Below are 10,621 nucleotides of genomic sequence, written 5' to 3'. Positions count from 1 at the left end.
CTGTCAAATTAAGTCTGTCATATCCAATGATCAGGTCTTCTATGGGTCTAAAATGGCTTCCATTTCTCCAAGTCAGGGTACTTTAAAAAGAATGGCAGTTGCTTTCAAGGGGAACAGATATGAAAAGGAGCTACTGAAGGAAAGAGAGAAAGACTTATACTTGTATATGGGGGTCCATGGACACTGCTCAGTAGGGCATCTTCATAACCCAAAGGGTGGGAAGGGCTAGCAGCTGGGAGAGAGTGTTTGTGTGGGAACCCCAACGCAGGAAACTAGATGGATTTACTGGGCTACTCTCTAAATCCCCCCTCACAAAAGATGCCTGTTCAGTGGGAACAGGATTCAGCTGCATTTGTTTGGCCAGTAGAGCTGGGTGGATTAGGGACAATTGGTTCAGCCCTGACAGAAAATATCAGGAATGTTAAACAATAAAACGGCCTCCAGTTGTTGGGGGCTTGGAGGAGGGCTCCCCCCACCCCAGGCTCCACATGTGCCTCTAGTTAAGAGTTTTCTCTCTCCGAATGCAGGGCTGCATTCATTCCTTTTGGTTTACTGATTATTTTGTAGAGTATGGGGCTGCCGCACTAACCATTCAATGGTCAGCCTCCAATAAATCAGTGTATTACTTTGCAAAGGACAGAACAAGGGCTGTTGCTGCATACCAGAGTTCTTCTTGATGAAAAACTTGATGAAAAAGATTTCCTACTAATTTGTAGGAAAGGTTTGATGAGAACAGATCAAATTTTCTCCCTGAATCAGAAGATGTATACTTTCTGTAACTGACTGAAAAATACGTTTATTTTCATATTAAAGCAAGAGCTTGAAGTATAAATAATCAATGTATTGGGGGAGGGGGCATTTTCCAAAATATAATTTTAAAATGTTAATTTTTAGGGTTTTTTTTCTAATTCAAAGAAGAAATACTTGTATGTATGCATATTATGTCGTGCATAGCTCCTTCCACACAGTCATGAATTTTAAAAACACTCAGAGATGAAAATTATCAATATGTTCTGTTTTTAAGAGTGGGTACAAAATTGTGAAAGCGGTGCCAAAGTTACAAGGCGCATATGATCAGCCAAAATAATACAGTCCCTAGGATAGTGCTAATGATGGTATTACTTCAAAATATAATAGCGTGCTTTGCATTCAGAAGTTCTGCAAATATGAATTATTCAAAAATAATAATAAAAACAGTTATTTGGACTTCCTGTTATGCATATATTTTGCACCAATAGCCTCAAAAATCCTGGTTCCAGTCTTGGGAAAAAGAAGCAGCAGAGATCTCCCTTTCTGCTTTGTAATCATCAACTTTCTTGGTTACTTGTAGTTAGGCTGCAGCTTTGTTTCCACAACTTCAATCATTAACCCAGTGAAGACCTCCTTATTGGGGCCTGCAGGAGGGCCCAATCTTATTAACTAGATCAAAGATCACCATTTGTGGAAGGCAGAGACTCCACCCACTTCCTTTGGAAAGTGCCTGCTAACCCTTGAGTCCTTCCATCAAGGCATCCCTTTTGACTGATTGATTGATTAGGCATCATGAAGTCATTTTTGATTGCTAGCAACCACATACCGGTAGATGGGTTTTCTGCATGATGATTTATACCTAATCTGGTTCTTTTTTCTCCAAATCTCCCAACAGGGCACTCATTACCACAATAACTGAAGCCATTCACCTTGCATCCCTAACCCCTTCCTATTAGCCAAGATTGCAGAAGTGTGTGACCTACCTGCTTTGGTGAGAACTGGCTGCTACTTGTGTTCGGCTGTCCCCAAGAGGTAACATGCTGGGTCCTTGGCATGAGCCTCTACCTGCACTCAAGGCAGCCTGAGCACTTGGGTCTCTCCTACTTCTTGTAGGAGGATCCTTTGTTATAGAAGGCCTGGAGGAACAATGCTTTCATTAGGTTTACAAAAGAATTTTCAAATGCTTCCTAGTTCAGGGTGGGGCAGGGTGAATAAGCAATGTTGTTGGTTTTCTGTGTTCATAGATGTGGGGGGTGGGTGGGATGAGGCCCCAGGAGAGTTTATTTCCTTTAAAGAGGCATGGAGATGTACACTTCAGCAAAGTACTGTGGTCCCCTTGCAAACAAGAAGGGGGAGGAAAAGAAGAGAAGCAGGAAACAGTCGTTGGAAATGCTTCTTGCCTAATATAGATAACACCCCTGCAGGTTAGCAGCAGAAGGTGCTGTATAGACACTGCCATTGGTCACTGTTTGGGAAAGTGTTCTCTGCTGCCAGTGAGGCCTGAGTTGGGAAGTTTCATTTTTTTGAACTGCTCCTTCTAATCAATTCCTTTTCTTGGAAGAACAGATAGGCAAAGTATCTGATAGGCAATGGACTTGGCGTTGGTGTTCCCACGATACAACTTACCAGGAGTTCATTGGACCCTGTGCAAGATTGGGTTTCTTGAGCTAAATCTAAACCACTCAGGGGCTGCAGATTGTGTCGGTTGACTCCTTTGGAGGTTTCCACAGCACACTAATCCCACTTCCCTTAACCCAAATAAGCCTATCGTGGAAATGGGGCAATGTTGGTGTCTATGTAAGGCATCCATAGCTAACCACAGGAGTGCAATGTTGAATTGAAGTTACAATAAAGTGGCTCATTGAGGTTAGGTTCATGCAGTTTGTCAACCAAAATATAGTTGTAGCTTAGCTGTATCAGCCCATCCAATGTTGGTTTATTCAATAAACCAGTGGTTCTCAATCTTTTCTTCACCATGGGCCCCCTTTAAATATCATTTTTGGCCACGGACCATGGCCATGCACTCCCAATACTTAACGCAAGACTAAAATCACAGCATTTCTTGAAGCCTTCACGGACTCCCGCTGATGAAATCACAGAGCCCACAGGTTGAGAGCCACCACTGCAATAAACCATTACTGAAACACGTTGAGGGAATGCAGAAGCTATCAAAACATACCTTAAAATACAGAGTATCTCACTAAGCAACTGTAGCCTTAAACCCCGTGGCTCTAAAAGTGGCACCCGTATTGAAATAATGAGAATGAATGCTACATATAACATATAGTTTGCTTGTGGAATTTTTCTTCCATAAGATGTAATGATGGCAATTGTTATGGGTTACTTTAAAAGAAGGTGATACAAAATAATAGAGGATGAGGTTGTCAACAGCTGCTGGTCATGCTAACTATATTTTACATTCAATATCAAAAATGATGTGTCTCTTAGCAGCGGATGCTGAGGAATGGGATTTGGAGAGCTACTATTCTTCTGTCATTCTTGCAGGCTTCCTAGAGAATTGATTTGACCACAGTGGTAGAGAAAGTTAGACCTGATAAACCTTTGGTGGCCTGTCTTACGCTTTTTAGTGAATATGGAAAGTATACCGCTGTGAGCACCTGTTTGCCTACTAGTGAAAACTCACAAACAGAACAGATTAGATCCTGTTCAAAATATGGCAGCATTACATATTCAAGAAAATTTTAGTTGCTTTTATAAACAGCCATTTTCTTCCTGAGTCCTAGCTAGCTGTTCAACTTGGAGCTTTGAGCATATTGGTAAAATAATGTAATACATTATTGGTATAATTGGTAAAACTGTAATACAGATTTAAAAGAATCAGTATAGTAAATGAATGAAATTATTGACTTAACAATTCATGTTATATTTCCTCAGTTGAGATGGATACCCAATAGTACCATAGAACTTATTCACAGCCAAGACAAATCAAGAAGATATATTAGCCTCCCAAATTGTGAGTAACAGATAATATACCCTTGGACTGGGAGATAATTGTGCCCTCACTAGTAAATTATTTGTGGACTGTAACAAGTTAGGTCTGTTTGGAGTCAGTGGTTTCATGGGAAGAAATTCCAGCTGTGTTGAGGCTGAGTTTTTCTAGCCGTCTTTCATACCAGCTAGTCATTAATCATTTGTAGATTCAGCCTGGTGTCTTCTGGCATTATTTCTGCTCCTTGCTTCTAGGGAGAATTTAGGAGTAGCAGAATTGCAGGCAGTGCTATTTCAAGAAGGAACTGAATCACTTGGCAAACTTTTCCAGTCTTAGACTTATATAGCTCTACCGAAGCCTGTAATTTTCTAAAAACAAAAATAGTACTGATAGAGGGGAAGATTTGTAGAGGGGAGATAGGGGGAAATTTATAGTTCAGGGTTGAAATGAGGAGTCCTTAGTACTCTCTGGGCTTGGTTATTTTCTTGCACAGGTTTCATTACCCAAATTAGGTAAACATCATCAGTCATCATCTTCAGAGCACTGATAATGTTACCTAGTTTGGGCAATGAAACATCTGCAAAGAAAACAACCAAACTCAGAGAGCACTAAGGACCCCTCAACAAAAATAGTGTTGGCTAAAGGCATTAGTGGAATAGGCAGAACCATATCAATTGATTTTTTAGACTATGTTCTGCAGACTATGAGCTGTTTTGCAAGTGAAGGCCCTCATTCCTCAACCAAGAGAAAATACTAAAATAAGCTGAATGTTACACCAACATCATTTGATGAAAGGTGTAGGGTAATTTGGTACCTTTGCTCTTACAACCTGGCTTCCAGAAGTTGGACATCTTTTCTGCAGTGATACTGTATCTTCTATGCATAGCCTTCAAAAGTATGTCCTTTCTCACACTGAATTTACCAAACTCTAAAGTGTAAGCAATATGCTGATAATTCTGTCATTAGCTCTTCAGTCCATCCCCCTGTCCCCTACCCCTTATGTGAGTACTGCTTTTATTTATAGAAATTACTTTTCACACTTCATTAATATTCTAAAAGAACTAATTGTTGCCTTGGTGCAGAAACAAAGGCAAAGGTACTTTGAACAAGGAAGCTAATTCGATGCCCAGCTTAGAGCAGCTGGGGCTCCCTCTCTTCTGCTCTAGATGTGGCCCAGGGTCAAGAATTCAAGGAAGGAACATCTGCTCCATTTCTGTGAGCACCAATCCTGCCCTGCTGAGATCAGGAAGAGCTCTTTCCTATCTCAGAACTACAGTAACATATCCTCTCTAACTGGAGTGTTTTCTTAACGAAAGAACAAATGGATGGAATTTTTACCTATGCCAGGTGACATTGGCACATTGCTTCAGTCTTTTGATTAGTCTCACGTTCGCTTAGGAACTGAATCAGATCTCTTTGGTAATGGTTGGGTGATTCTTCAAAAGCCGTTAGGTTTTTAATATTAAGAAGTTCAGGGGTGGAGAGGGGTAAAAAAAACCTGATTTAATAAGAATAAAAAGTGAGCATCTGTTTTGTATACTGAGGGAAAACAAACATTCAAAATGCCACGACATTTTCAGCATTGTGTCATTGGGCTTTCTCTTCCTTCTCCATGGATTATTTTTTCTTATCTATTTTTCTGGGTCGAATGCTAAAGTTTTATGTCCTGTTTTATCATGCCAAGAGGGCCACACTGGTCTTTCTGTTCCATTTCACTCTTTGCAAGCACGACAAGGCAAAGGATCACTGTTGCCAAAGTCAATACTTCACATCTGTGCACAGGGGGCAGGTTTCATGGCGCCGGCAGGAGCTTTGATAGTATTTCTATTCCTGGGCTGGTGACAAACTGCCTTCTATTCCGGGTCCCGCAAGCACACAGGTTCCATTTCAGTCTCAGATGGCTGCCTTAGGCCTGGGTGGGCCAAGCGGCTCCACCATCTTCAGTGGAGCTCTTTCGTCAATGCAGTTCTTGAAAGGCATGGCTGTGAGGGCTAAGAGGGTGAATGGAGAAGTGTAAACACACAAGTCCAATTGCTCAATTTAGGTGGCCTACAAGTTTCTCACATACAATCTCCTCCTTGTCTTTCTCCACCTGGCTCAGAGCTTGTGTTCAATATTAATGAACTCCTCCTTGCTTCTGTAATTGACTGTGGCGCTGTTTTCAAGGAGTTTTGGCAAGGCAGAGAGAAAGGGAATGTGTGGGGTGGGGGTAGGGGAGACAGGGAAAAGAAAGCAATAACACAAACCAACAGGGTGAGAGGAACAAGCTTCTGAAACCACATCCTTCCCTGAAATAGAGATCATTTATTCACCTGGGCCCACACAAGGCTGGACAAGACACCATTACGGCAAAGAGGCCAAAGACACGGGGGTACTGATATTTTGTGGCACCAGGGAAGGAGGTGCGGGACTAGGTGAATAGCCCTGGAACTAGGATGGGATTTTCTGCAAAGATGAAGTGCTGAGTGAGATGCATACCAAGCTGCCTCCCTCCCCACTGCCTCTTTCCTCTTCATGCATTAGTTTATTTATACAGAAATGAGGCAGAAAGCCCCAACTCCCTTCCTACAATTCTGAGTGCCTGAGTTTGGAGCAAGCTGTTTGGTGTGGATCGAGAAAGCCCTACTGGCAAACAGGGTCTCCAATTCTGCTCAATGGGCTCATTCACTAGCTGTGATGAATTCATTGGTTCTGGCATATTAGCAGGCAGCTGGCCTTTTTCAGTGGGCCACTAAGACTTCTGGAGCATGGTAGGATTCACACCTGCTGGTGGTCTATTTGCTTATAAGAGGCAGCAGGGGAAGGACTTTTGGGTCCAGAGGAAACACTCTTTAATCCACAAGGGCCCATATTATGGGCCCATTCCTAAGTCAAAATGGCCCTACAGATATAGATGCTCTAAGCCAGGGGTCTCCAATCTTGGCAACTTTAAGACTTGTGGACTTCCAACTCCCAGAATTCCTCAGCCGGCTTTGCTGGTTGAGGAATTCTGGGAGTTGAAGTCCACAAGTCTTAAAGTTGCCAAGGCTGGAGACCCCTGCTCTAAGCTGTTCCTTCCTATATTTTCTTCTATATACTAGTCTGTCCGCTGGGTTAGTATTTTTGTGGGAATCTGAAATCAGGCAGAGTTCTATTCTGATAGCTAGTTACAAAGCTTTATAGACATTAACTGTAAAATGCTGATAGTAGAATCACCTTCTGTATTGTTGGCAAAACTCTAGAATCCAGAAATCTGCTCTACACTTTGTTTTCCAACACAGGGATTCAATAGGAATTACTAAATTGCATTGTACTTCCATTCTGCCACTGAAACTGCAAGGATGCAGCAGGACTTCATGCATGCATGCATGCATGCAGTAGCTTCGTGCAGCATCAATGCAGTAAAAGGCTTACACCCAATCAGAATCTTTATTGTGGAGCTTGGGATACGCAGATTCTGATAAGGATTCTATCAAGATGGAATAGCAAATATTATTTGTGAAGCTGGAGGTTCTGTCTTTCTCAGCCACAAATTATAATAATCAAACAAATGAACAAAGCACATGATAAAGCAATGAAGTATGTATCCGTTTTTAAGAACATTTAATGTGCTTGGAAGATGTAAGCTCTTTACAGCTGGATGCATGGGTCTACGACTAAGTGAAAAGAAAACTATTGTGGAATGTTTGTGTAGGAGCCTATTAGCTTTGCTCACCTACGGTGAGATTTTCCAATTGGAAATTTGTACCATATGACTGACTGACCTAGCGTATTGCTATATCTTGCTTTGAGTATTGAAACCTGCTGGCAAACACTCAACCTGGATACCACCCAGCCACACAGGTTCAAAATTCCTGGTGGGTGGTATAAACGTGTGGGTTCTATGAATCAGCTTTGTTGTGCTCACATCTTTGATGATTTTGTGCCATTCTATTTTAGGTTCCATCCCTTCCAATAATAATAATGTCTTCCAATGCCAATGATTCCCAGCCAAGGAAACCCATCAATATATTGTGGTCCTGATTTAGCATTCAGCTGCCAATTTTAAGTATTGGCCCCAAGCCAAAGCCCTTGTGTCATCTGAAACACCCGCTGCTTGCTGGCAGGTTGACAACCTACCACAACCTATGAGTCCCAGCTGGCCTTTGGAATGGCTTTGTGGTTTAAAAGATTGGCATTGATCAAGCACAGGATGCTAGACTTGCTTCTCTACATACGTTTTCAGGCTCTTGTCCCAAGAGAGCAAGGAAGGAAGCTCATCTTTCAGAAGTCAGTTATATTATAGACTACAATGCTCTGGCGGAAAAAACTATGTAAGAGCTGTTGACATCTGAAGAAAAGGCCTCCAAGTAGCAGTAGAAGCTAGTTATGGTCCCTATTGAATGGCATGAGAAGTCATAGGAAGAGCAATACTTGACATTTGGGTCATCCTCTGTTCAAATCCTATGCTGACCACAATGATTTAGAAAAGTGTCAAATCTCTGCAGCACAACAAGGCAGATGTGCGATATTACTCTATTGTGGTCTTATTTTAATTCCTAATAGCTGTCAGGAACCCCTTAAGGGAGACTGAATACCCTTCAGCATTAGCTGTTCCAATTCTAATCTTGCTGCCCCAAACCATGATATTTGTATTTTTTTCTCTTGGCTACTCTTGAGGAACCTCAAGTTGAGCAAGCTAATCGCTCATTGCAGATCTGTATGGACAGAATGATCTTGTAAATTACCAGTTTTGCTAAATGCTATGGTTTTTTGGTCCTATGCAAAGATTGCCTGGGGATTATAGGGGAAGTGGGACACTTTTCTTAGGTACCGGCTGTCTTGGTCATATGGAGTTAAGTAAAGTCATTCTAGTATTCTGGACCGCTGGTTATTGATGGGTGCAAAGTATTCACGCTGCTGCAAATGGACAAGCAAAGCAAATATTTGGATAATTCAGGAAACTGAATTCTGGTTCTGCCTTATGCAAAAAGCCAGCTGGCTGATTTTTGGTCAATCATCCTCTCTCAGCCATAGGAAGATGGAAGGTAAACCACTTCCAAAAATGTTGCTAATAAAACTGCAGGAACTGCTCCAGGAAGTAGCTAGGAGTCAATACTGACCCAAAAACAAAAAAAAAAAAACACCACAAAACTGCAAGATGATGATGATGATAGAAACTGGGATGTTTCTGTGAGAACATATTATCCACAGGAGTAAATTAAAGGCCAGCGACAGGAACGCTATAGTATATAATCTGTTCAGCCATCAGAAAAAAATCCCCAATATTTTCCCCAGAATAAACTAAGCAATTCAATTTTATTTGTATGAAATGTTGCAACTGGAATGACAGAAGCACAGTCAATTACAAAAGTACTTCATTTATTCTGATCATAATACTGAGAATTTTTCTGATTTTAAGACTGGGCAAAAGTAAATGGTAGGATCATTGTACAGGATAAATGACTGGAGGGCAGGGGGATGTCATAGAAATCTGGCTGGATATTTCTTACAAAATCCTGTGTCCTATAGAAAAAAAAAACCATTCCTCTACTACGGAACAAGTATTTTTCTAATAAATGTAAACATTCACAGACATCTGCATATAATGATATTGCAACCACGTATGAAGGACAGTATTTGTTATGCAGACTTCTATGCTGCCATCTGATCCATTGATAAAAGTTGGCTCTGCAGTGTTATGCTCTTGGAAAATGGAACAGAATAAGCTAAAACATTCGTAATATCAATCTCCATGAATGGGCTAAAAGAATCCTTGGATTAATGTGACTCTGGAAGCTGCTAATAAGAGAAGCCTGGGTTATATTATCATAAAAGTGCAAGTGGTCTATATTGATGAACGTGCAGGACTGAGTTTTAAGATGATAACAGAGGGAACCAAAAGGATTAGCAACAACTCATGTCTATTGCACCTGTTGCAACATCTCTTCTGTCCTTGGAAAACTCTTGCACAGTCTTAGAGTCTGCGGCCTAAAATAAAAAAAACTTATCTCCAGCTGCCCACCACACTGGCTGCAGCATATAACCACTTGCCCCATGTCATTGCTATATATTACTTTGCAGCAAAAGGAAATGCAGAAGCACAAACAACTTCTGGGGGGGGAGGGAAGAGGCCTTCTTTCTCATCTCTTCACCCAGCTGGATTGGAATGGGCTACAGCTGGGAAGAGAGGAAGCACCACTGGGGAAAATGGCTTGCTGAAACCCTATCCCTAGTGGATGGCAGGGGCTACAATTCCTTCACAAGATCTCTTGTGAAACTTTAAACCCAATAGATGGCTTGGGGGGGGGAGTGGGCTGGGAAGGAAGAAGGGGGACAGCTGCAGTCACCTCCTGGGGCTGATCCCGTGTTTTCTGCCATAGTTCAGTGGTGGAAGGGGGGGGGCATAGAAATTAGGATATTTAATAGGAGAAAGGGGACACAACCAGAAGGAATACACGTTTTAATGTTTCCTCAGAATATCTTTGTTCTATTTCTTGGTATGTTAGATCCTCTGGAATTGTAAGCAGGGAAAGGGACTCCTTTTGATATTTGAGGGGCTTCGACCAATCGCTAGGAAGAAAACAGGGTGGCTGTTTGTCAGGGGGTGGGGTGGAATAGTCCCACTGGGCTTTGCGATATCCTGAGACAGATTCCCAGGCTCTGAAAAGAGTGGCCAGTTGCTAGATCAATTTCAGGGAGATGTTGCTAGTGGAGTTCATGGTGGCTTAAATGGAACAGCAGCTAATGCAGAACAGATGTTGTGCATGAGCAAACCTCCTAAGAATGGACACACCACCATTAGCCTTCCCATACTATTGTAGAATACACAGGTGCACTTGCTATGCGTGCAAGCAAGCCACACAGGTGCACTTGAATATGTTTAGTCCTTTCTGGGCTCAAATCTATTTCTTTATAAAACACAGAAACAGCTGAATTTCTAAGGGCTGGTATAAATCTCAT

Source organism: Pantherophis guttatus, chromosome 2 (assembly GCF_059756535.1).
Source record: "Pantherophis guttatus breed Tessera chromosome 2, ASM5975653v1, whole genome shotgun sequence".
Taxonomy (NCBI): Eukaryota; Metazoa; Chordata; class Lepidosauria; order Squamata; family Colubridae; genus Pantherophis; species Pantherophis guttatus.
This window is presented reverse-complemented; position numbering follows the sequence as displayed.